At 48.9% G+C, this 9,388-nt stretch overlaps 1 long non-coding RNA gene across 1 annotated transcript; it reads left to right on the plus strand.

The window, feature by feature from the left end:
• Positions 1 to 238: 238 nt before the first annotated feature.
• LOC306800641 lies at positions 239 to 8,754 on the plus strand. Its single transcript, XR_013773891.1, has 3 exons — positions 239 to 1,190; positions 4,880 to 4,979; positions 8,494 to 8,754. It is a non-coding gene; the product is annotated as an uncharacterized lncRNA (long non-coding RNA).
• Positions 8,755 to 9,388: the final 634 nt, after the last annotated feature.

A 9,388-nucleotide genomic window follows, 5' to 3' on the forward strand; every position in this document is an offset into this window, starting at 1 on the left:
CCTGAGCCCTGCCCCGGAACAGCTCCTGGAGCCGGCCCGGGACAGCCCGCTCCTGAGCCCTGTCCCAAAAGCGCTCCTGGGGTCCGGCCCGGAACCGCTGCTGGCGCCGGCCCGGAATCAGCCCGCTCCTGGGGCCCGGCCCGGGACCGCCCGCCCGCCCGCCGAGGGCTGCCCCGGAGTCGCCCCCGCATCGCCTGTGGGGCGTTTTGACGTCGTGCGGTCACGGAACCAAAGCGAAGGGTGTGCTTATTGCAGTACACCCGTACATATGAAGCGTTTTATCAAGTCACGTCTCATTCAGAAACCGTCCTGAGCTGGCAGGGTCCCACAAGGGCCATCCAGTGCAAGCCCCGGCCCTGCACGGACCCCCCGACAATCCCACCCTCGCAGCGCTGTCCAGACGCTCCTGGAGCTCTGTGGAGCCGGGCCCGTGCCCTGGGGAGCCTGGGCAGTGTCAGCACCCTCTGGGGGAAGAACCTTTCCCTGGTATCCAACATCACCCCCTCCAGACACAGCTCCAGCCGCTCCCTGGGTCCTGTCCCTGTCTCCCACACGGAGCGGAGACCGGAGCTGCCTCTCGGGAGGAGCTGCAGTCCAGCGAGCTCTGCCCTCAGCCTCCTCCGGGCTGAACAGGCCAAGTGCCCTCGCCCACTCCCGCTGTGGCCCCTCCAGACCCCAGCCCTTCCCACCCACATACATTCAGGAATGCTTTTCAGCGCAGCTGTGCTCAGGAGCGCCCAGGAACAGAGCGCTGCTCTGAGAGAAGGGTTTGTGACCCAGCTGACACTTGTCCACCCTGTCCCTAGGTTCCGAGACACCCATCGCACTTGAAAACATGCTGACGAATAACATGAGTGTCCGGCAAGAAGCGAGGATTGCACTTTCAGGAATGCTCTTACATCTGTGCCATGCATTAATCCTCATTGCCACTGGATGTTTTCAGTCCCAAGGCTGTCCTTGAGCTGCGGGACCCCAGTGATTGGCACAGACATCAGTTGTGCAATTCTCTTTCTGAGGGCGCTGAGGTACAATGAAGCAAAGCAGTGGGTCGGAGTTCTGAGCTGGTTTAAAAGGCGCCACTGACATGGCTAACAGGACAAACTCCTCTGAGTATTTCTGGTCCTACGAATATTACTGGGATTACATAGATCCAGTTCCAGTAGATGGAAGCAAGTTGGAGGTTAATAAATGTAAGTATTGGGGAATAGTAGGTGCTAATCCAGCACAGAGAAAATGTTGCATAGCTTATCTCACTGACCTGGTTTTGTTTTCATCTTGGGACAAGGCTGACATTGCCACTGATAAACATTCAGACTTTCAGCAAAGGAAATGTATGTTTCCTCCAGCCAGGAACAATAAGCTGCAAACATGTTCTTTTATCTTGGTTCCTTTGATTTAGTGCTGCTGAGCTAATAAAGTAATAATATCTATTAGTGTGCTAATGCTTTGCTGCTGTGGAAACTGACTCTGCTGGGCTTTGCATTTTATTTTCGAAGGATATGAAGTAGTATTCACCCAACTCACCTTGCAATAGCTCCTTCCATTTCACACCTGGCTTTGCACAGTGAAACAGCAATGTCTTTTTATGGCTACTTAGAGTGGCAAATTATTTTGGTTTTTCTAATATAAGTGCAGTTGTTAGATGTTGCTAAAGTAAAATGGCAAGCTGCATCAGGCTGGATTAACCGGGGGTGGTGGATGGACTGACAAAGACCAAGGGAGAGCAGGTAAGGTCATTTATGCTGCAGGCAGTGCTTTCCCTTGATTTCTGTCAAGCCTCTGCCTGAGGCTTACCTTCAGTTAATTACCAAAGCTATGGGCTCTACTCATTTCAGTTTAGTTTACTGAAGATGGCTGCAACTGTTCAGATGTGGTTTCAGAGACTAAAATTGTTTTTCCCAAGGTTATTGAAATCCAGGTAGTGAAATCATTATATATTCCAGGAAAAGGTGATGGCCTTTCAGAACATCTTAATGTCTCTCCCTCTAACAATGCAAGAAACTGCCTTTCTGATGCCAAAGGTTGAATTAGCCTGTCTTAGGAGCTGCTTGTCCTTCTCTTTCTTGGACAGCAGTAGGAAAAAGGAGCAGAAACTGACCCTGCACCACCTCTAGAAAAGCTTTTTCTGTGCATTCAGATCAGCTGAGGGTTTATTGCCTCCAAACTTAGAGCACCACACCTTAAAGAAAGTGGTGTGAGTATCCACACCCTTCCACACAGAAAATCTCGCTCTTTAATGCTGTAGAGCAACATTTGGTGCTGCTGGGACCAGGCAAGTTATGGGCAGCTCCTCTGATTCTCTTAATTTTAAAGTCAGACCAGATTATTACCCCCAGGGTAAATGCCACCAGGGAAATCCCAAACTGCTTAGCTAAGCTGGATGTAGGTCTCTGGCGTGTGGCTGGCATAGCAAAACCCAAAAATCGGGAATAAACCTTTCCCGCTTCCTCCTTAATAACATTTTTCTACCATTTGGATCACCTGGTGCATAACAGAGGTGACATTTCTCTTATAGCACTTCCCTCCCTGGCAATTGATAGGATATTTCTCTTTCTTCAGCTCCTTGTTTTCTTGAAATTTGTAGAAGCTGACCTTCTGAGACAAGATTTTCACCCTCTATTAAATTTAATTTAAATTTCTTGCCAGTTCTGAGGAGGAAATGACCCCATATGTGCTTATGAATTATTTCATCACACTTATTTCCCTTAAAAAGCAAGGTAAGCTGATCTTGTATTGACATTTTTGTCCCACTTGTTCTCTCCCCCTAAAGAAGAGAAGTCTGCCACCTTTCAGGCATTTTTATACTCTAAAGAGATGAAAATACACATTTTTCCATGTCAGCAGCCTAGGAGGAATACAGGCTGCACCCTTTTGGTACTATTATTCTTCCTTCTCCAAATACCAGTAGGAGAACAGTGGATTGCAAGTTCTAGTGAAAACACCAAGGGAAACAATTCCACAGCTGGTTAGGTTTTCTCCTCATTTTGAGTAAAAGCACCAGTCAAGCAATGAATGTACCTTGCAGGTTTTGCTGTCCTGGCATAATATTTACATTTTGTACCTCGAGAAGCCACTGCTGGGATTCTTGGCTTCATGTGCTCAGGGCCATCGCTGGGGCAGCCCAAGGGAACTGCACAGTCCCTGTAAACCCAGGATGGGATTGCAGTTCCCCGCTTCAGTTGTGCCTGCTAAGGTTTTTATATTTTTTTCAATGTCAAACAGGGACCTGAATCTCTGCACTTCTTTTCCTCTGTTGTATGGCTGGTCCCTGAAACTTTGTGAGACTGAATTAGTCTCATGAAAATGAATCTAAACCCAGATAAAAAGCCATGGTCTTGCTTTCTATTTGTAATGTTGAGCATGTCTCTCAATTTTGTACAAAAATAATGAAAAATCTTAATTGGTCCATGAACTAGTAGGCTATTTAAAAACATGCACACACACATGCATAAAAGGTGATGGTGAAATTTAGCAATAGGAAAGCTTTTTATAGATTGGTAAGATATTAAAATGTGTTATTCAAGTTTTAAAAAAATACCTGTTGCAGAATTTAAAACCAGGAAATTTGGGTTCAAGGTCCACCTGAGCCCTAGAGTCAATTTATTTAGCTTCAGTAAATTCCATTAAAGGTATTTAAACTGTTTTTAAAAGATATAGCAAAAATAGCTCTGATAGGGAATTCTATAAATCCAAACTCTTAATTTCTGTCCCAATGGCATGGAATACTTCAAAACACTGGGTTTTTCAAAATGTCCCTGGGCAAAGGAAGAATAAAATAAGCTGCCCGTCCCCACTGATATTTCTCAGTAGCCCAGCCAAAACTCAGGGTAAGGGTACAGCTGGCCAGCTCTAGTTTTGGGTTTCAAAGGAGCTGGACTAATTCCCTTAATCTCTTTGTGGCTTTGATGCCAACACATACTGAACTTTTTCACAAAGAAACAATCAATCAAACATACTGGACTCGTTTCAAAGAACACAATGTTTTCTGTACTTTCAGAGGGAAGATTTATTTTATCTTGGTCAATATTGCTCTCTGGAGTCAGTGACCCTTCTTTTTCCACCTCATCTAAAGTGAGTCACCGGCTGTGAATCCAGGGCAGAGCACCCAAACTTCCCAAGGCCACCACCACCACCACAGTGATCCCAGGAAGGGGAATTTTTGAAACAGTGGCCAAATGTGCAGTGGGGGCTGGAGCAGATTCGTCCCCTCCCTCAGAGGCTCAGGCAATAATTGGCACAGTGCTGTAGCCTTGATGAAAGAACAGCTCCCTTTGCTCCCCCAGCCACCTCGCACTCCACTAAACCAAGAACACACTTTGGCACTGAGAATCCTTTTTCCTTCAGTTAAGCATTTGCTCCTGGCAAAGCAGGCAACATCTTGCACTATTTATGTGGTTGCAGAGGCACTGCAGCTGAACAGGGCAAGGGGCACATTCTTTCCCACTGCACTGGTGTGCTAGGAGTGTCACAGGGACTTGGCAACAAACTTCCCTTGCTCTTTCTCTTGGAATAAAATGCTTTCAAGGCTGGAATTCCCTTCCTGAGGGCCTCTCCTTAAAGATCCTGCAGGATTAGACAGCAACCACTCAGGCTTCCTGCACTGTGGTTGTGTAAAAGGAACCATATTCAAATATCTGCACAGTTCTGGTCACCACAACAGTCTGGAGGCTTTTCCCAACCCCTCCCTCATCCCTGTTATCATCCACTGTGAGGAGCCTCACAAGGCCTTTAACAAATTGGCACTTAGATTCCTCTCTCTGAAAGGAGAAACGGAATGAATCAAATGGCACACCTTTAATAGAGATGATAAATCATCTTGCTGTGTTTTATTTTTGCCATGAAAAATGCACGTGACAGAATTACTGCGCTGTGTCCACAGACTCCATCGTCATTGCCTTTTGGGTCGGCCTTGCTGCATTTGTGACCTTTCTTTTCCTTATTTTACTGTGTATGTCCTGCTCTGGATCAACGCCAGCAAAGTAAGTATAACCAGGGATAAAGTAAGTAGATACTGGTGGGAAAAAATAACCTGAAGCAAACATTCACTGCCTCGAGTGATCCAGTAATGACACACAATGTTTATAACTGCACAGAGGTGATACTTTTTCTGTCAGTATTTGGTTAGAGTGTCTCTTGACCCACTGTTCCTCTTAATGCATTTGCCCACTGCTCCTCCTTTATCAGATCAGGACGCAGAAAATTCAGCTCAGCAGGTTGGGCAGAGATTCAGGATTAGGTCACAAACATGCAGAGGGGAAACAAAAGGAGCACTAATATTCTCATTTATTGGCACCCCAGAGCCTCTGGCATGCTCACAAAAGGTAACAGAAACAACCAAAAAAAGGCAGCTTACCCAAATAAACCACAAAGCAGGAGGCAGACTAACAACACAACAGACATGGAAATGGACATGAAATTGCAGGCTAAAAGAAGCATGTTACCAAAAGTTTACTGTTCCTAAAAAACTGGTAAGAAAAATCTGTGCACATTAAAATCTCAGAGTGTTTGGAAGATGCCGCAAGTGTAAACTTGTACCTCCCTACCCTGTCATCCCCTCTACTGTGTCACCCACCCACTGCCCTTGGCATGACAACCATCCAATATCTGTATGGAAACCTCGTGTCTCTTTTCCTCTGATAATTCTGATACACTCACCCAACAAATGCACGCTCACGTCACCGGTCAAGGCTGGAGAACTTTCACCTTCATCATTTCTGTGCTCATCCATCTCTGTCCAGCCAAGGACATGCAGGACCCTGTGTGCTCTCCCAGCTCGCCCACATCCTGGGGGGAGGATGCAGCTTCTCAGGCACCCTGGGCCAGGGCCTCACCACCCTCCCAGCCAAGATTTCCTCCCCAACATCCCATCCAACCCTGCCCTCTGGCAGTGTTAAGCCATTCCCCCTGCCCTGTCCCTTCATCCCTTATCCCAAGTCTCTCTCCAGCTCTCCTGGAGCCTCTTTAGGCCCTGGAAGGCGCTCTGAGGTCTCCCCGGAGCCTTCTGCAGGTGAACACCTTCAGCTCTCCCAGCCTGGCTCCAGAGCTGAGGGGCTCTACCCTTCAGAGCATCTCTATGGCTTCCTCTGCACTTCTGCCAACAGCTCCCGATATTTCTTGTGCTGGACGCCAGGGCTGGGGCAGCTCTGCAGGTGGGGGCTCACCAGAATGGGGGAGAGGAGCAGAATCCCCCCTGCCCTGGCAGATTCCTCCCCCCTATCACCTCTTTTGATGCAATGTGGATGCAATTTTGGCTATGCAGGACACCCATCTCTTCCCCACTGTGTAACACCAAGGGTTAACTCTCTTGGCAAGGCACACCACCCTCCACAGCAGAGTGCCTTGTTCTTATCTGCACAGAAACAAGTCACTGTCAGTGTCTTCCCAAAGGCCTATGCAACAGCTCTGTTCACTTATGCCACAGGTGAATCCTTAGACACTGAGAGGTCCTGCACCTGAATCCATGAGCTGAGTGCACCACACACTTCTCTGCAATACTTGGTGCCAATTTTGATGGATGAGTTTGGGAGAGGCTGATGCCTGTACAAGCTCTGCAGTGAGGTATCCATGCCCCAGTCCCTTTTGTCAGCACTGCACTATCCCACAGAAATAAGACAAAAGATCTGGAGCATGGGACCAATGATTTCAAACCTGCTAAGGCAGCTGTTGATCACGCTGCTGGGATGCAGAGCATTAACATTTGCTTCAATCATGTGTATTAATATCCAAAACGATACAGAAAAATAAGGGTTTGTGGCTGGAGATGGTTCCTGGCCAAGGCTGGAACTTCACACCATGCAAAGAGGACAGGTTGAGCTCCTTCCAGGTGTCCCATGCATTTCACTGGAGGCTGTGCATTCCTGATAGCCATGCACAACACAAATCTTCTGGCTATCACTTTCCTACCAGATGGTGTTGGAGAGGAACTCAAGCTGGATGCCTAGAGAGTTGGAAGATCTGCATCTCATCCCTCATCTATGTTTCTTGCTCTCAGGCTGCTCAATTCAGGGCCCCAAAGCTCCCTGCAGGCTCCAGACAGATCTCTTGCAGTAAGAAACTCCATTCAGTATTTGGATGTGGTGGTGTATGACCACCCTCATAGGAAATCACAGATGTGCAGCTGCCTTTGTCCTTCAAATCCTACTTCCCTCAAAAAATGACATCAGACATTGTCACTGTACTTGTCTGTCCAAACCCACACAGTCTGGAATTGGCTTCCCTGTCCTTTGAAAGACTTTTTCATTTGTATCTTATCTCAGCTTTAGTTCTGTGATTTTGCCTGGGCCGGGGTCAGTCGCAGCACTGCCTAAATGTGACCTAGCTTGACCAGCTCAGTCTCTTTGGGTACTGGGACACTGGAACTCTTACAGCCTCCTCCAGCCTCTCTGCTGTTCTAGAGGAGCTCAACAATTAACAGATCTGGCCACAGTTCTCCTCAGACAGTCCCCAGACCTCGGGGATGCAAGTTCTCCAGCTGATTTTAAAGTATGAATAGCTAGCTGGTGATATTTAGCTACTTGATAGACTGGAGAGAAAACATCCTGCTTTGGTAAGAATTTTTTTTTGTCTTGCTTCTGTGAAACAAAGAGGAAATATGTCTTGAATACACCTGCAGCATAGCAAAGAAAATGCCAAGCCTGCCTACTTGTGCTGGGCCTGCTGTTCAGACTTTGAGGGTTTGCTTCTCCTTTTTTAATTACTCGGCTCGGTTCCGCCGAGCTTGGCTCCGTTCAGCTGAACTCGGCACCATTCGGCCGGGCTCAGTGCCGCTCGCTGCACTCCCCAGAGCCCCCCTCGGCTCGGTTCGGTTCGGTTCGGCCGGGCTCGGTGCCGCTCGCTGCACTCCCCAGAGCCCAGCTCGGCTCAGTTCGGTTCGGCCGGGCTCGCTGCACTCCCCAGAGCCCCCCTCGGCTCGGCTCGGCTCGGTTCGGTTCGGCCGGGGAAAGCGGGGCCGCCTCTCGTTAAACACACGGAGCTCGCTGTTTTCCTGGCACCGAGTCCCGCGGGCGGCCCGGCCATCGCACTGTCAGGAAAATTAATCCACAAACGCCAGAGGTTCGTGTCCAAAAAGGAGACAGAGGAGTCCTGTAACTTTATTCGAATAAAGGGAAAGGCCATGGGCATTTCCCATGCGGTCTCTCAAGCTGTTGGAGTACGCAGCCTCCTTCTTATCCTAATTTCCCAGCCGCATTTCCTTCTCTTCCCCATTGGCTGAGGTACTGGAGAAGTACAGACTTCCCGAATCGCCTAATACAGACCCTGTTCTAATGTGCATTTCCTCCCCCACACCTTCTTTTTCTTTGTGTCTCTTGTTTTTTGCCTCCAAGTCCAGGAGTTTAGCACGCCCTTGGGTGAGCAACAAAAAGTGTCAATTAGTGGGATTCCTCAGGAATTCATGGTTCCAGTCGTTACTTCTTTCACTTGTCAGTACCTGGGTTTATCTACGAGCAGACCCACCGTTTGTTTGTAAAGACACCTCCGTCTCATTCTTTTCAGCACGGCTATGAACGGGAGCGCAGGGTCGGACAGGAATTCATTAGGCAGTGACTGCATCCGCGCTAATTAATGGCCATCAGAGCACCCAGGAAAGCTGCCGGGACGGAGCACTTGCCACCGGAATGTGTTGGAATCACAGTGTGATCCCAGCTGTTTGAAGTTTGGGAATGCTGTGGGACATGTTCAAGGTGTCAGTAATATTTTTTAAACGAAAGCAACCAAGGTGTAGTGGAAGAAAACAATAAATAGTATTGCCTTCCTACTGTCAGTCTCTTTGCCTTTTGTGATGTTGGCTGGCTCCAAGGGGGCAAATTAACTTCAGGCGGAGCTTTTTCTGCTGTTCTTGCTCGTGTGCTGGAATTCGGCAGAGTCCTTGTCACTTTACACATCAGAAAATACAAGTTCAGCAGAATTTCATATTGTCTAAGCTCGTCTGTGTTCAGCTGGGTTCAGCTGAATTCGGTTAGGGCGACCTCGTCTAGGTTCAGATGGGCTGAAGACGGCTCGGTTCGGCTGAGCTCAGTCAGCTCACCTGAGCTCGGTTCGGTACTTCTGGATTCGCCTCAGTTCGGCTTATCTTGCCTAGATTTGACAGAAGTCGGATAGACCTGGTTTGGCCAAACTCGGTGCCCCCTGCTCGTTGGTCTGAGCTCGGCAAGAGCCGCCGCGCAAGGAGAGCGGGGCTGCCTCGCGTTAAACACGCGGAGCTCGCCGTTCCCCGCGCCGTTAAGCACATTTCCCGCTCGCTGTTTCCTCCGCCGAGCCCCGCGGGCGGCCCGGCCATCGCACGGGGTGAGGCAGGAGCTGGGCAGGGGCTGCACTCCGGCCAACCCAGGGCACGGGAGCAGCGGCGGGGTTCGGCTGAGCTCGGTGCCGCTCTGGGAGTGCGGTGGAG

This window comes from Erithacus rubecula, assembly GCF_903797595.1.
Source record: "Erithacus rubecula genome assembly, chromosome: 3".
Classification (NCBI taxonomy): Eukaryota; Metazoa; Chordata; class Aves; order Passeriformes; family Muscicapidae; genus Erithacus; species Erithacus rubecula.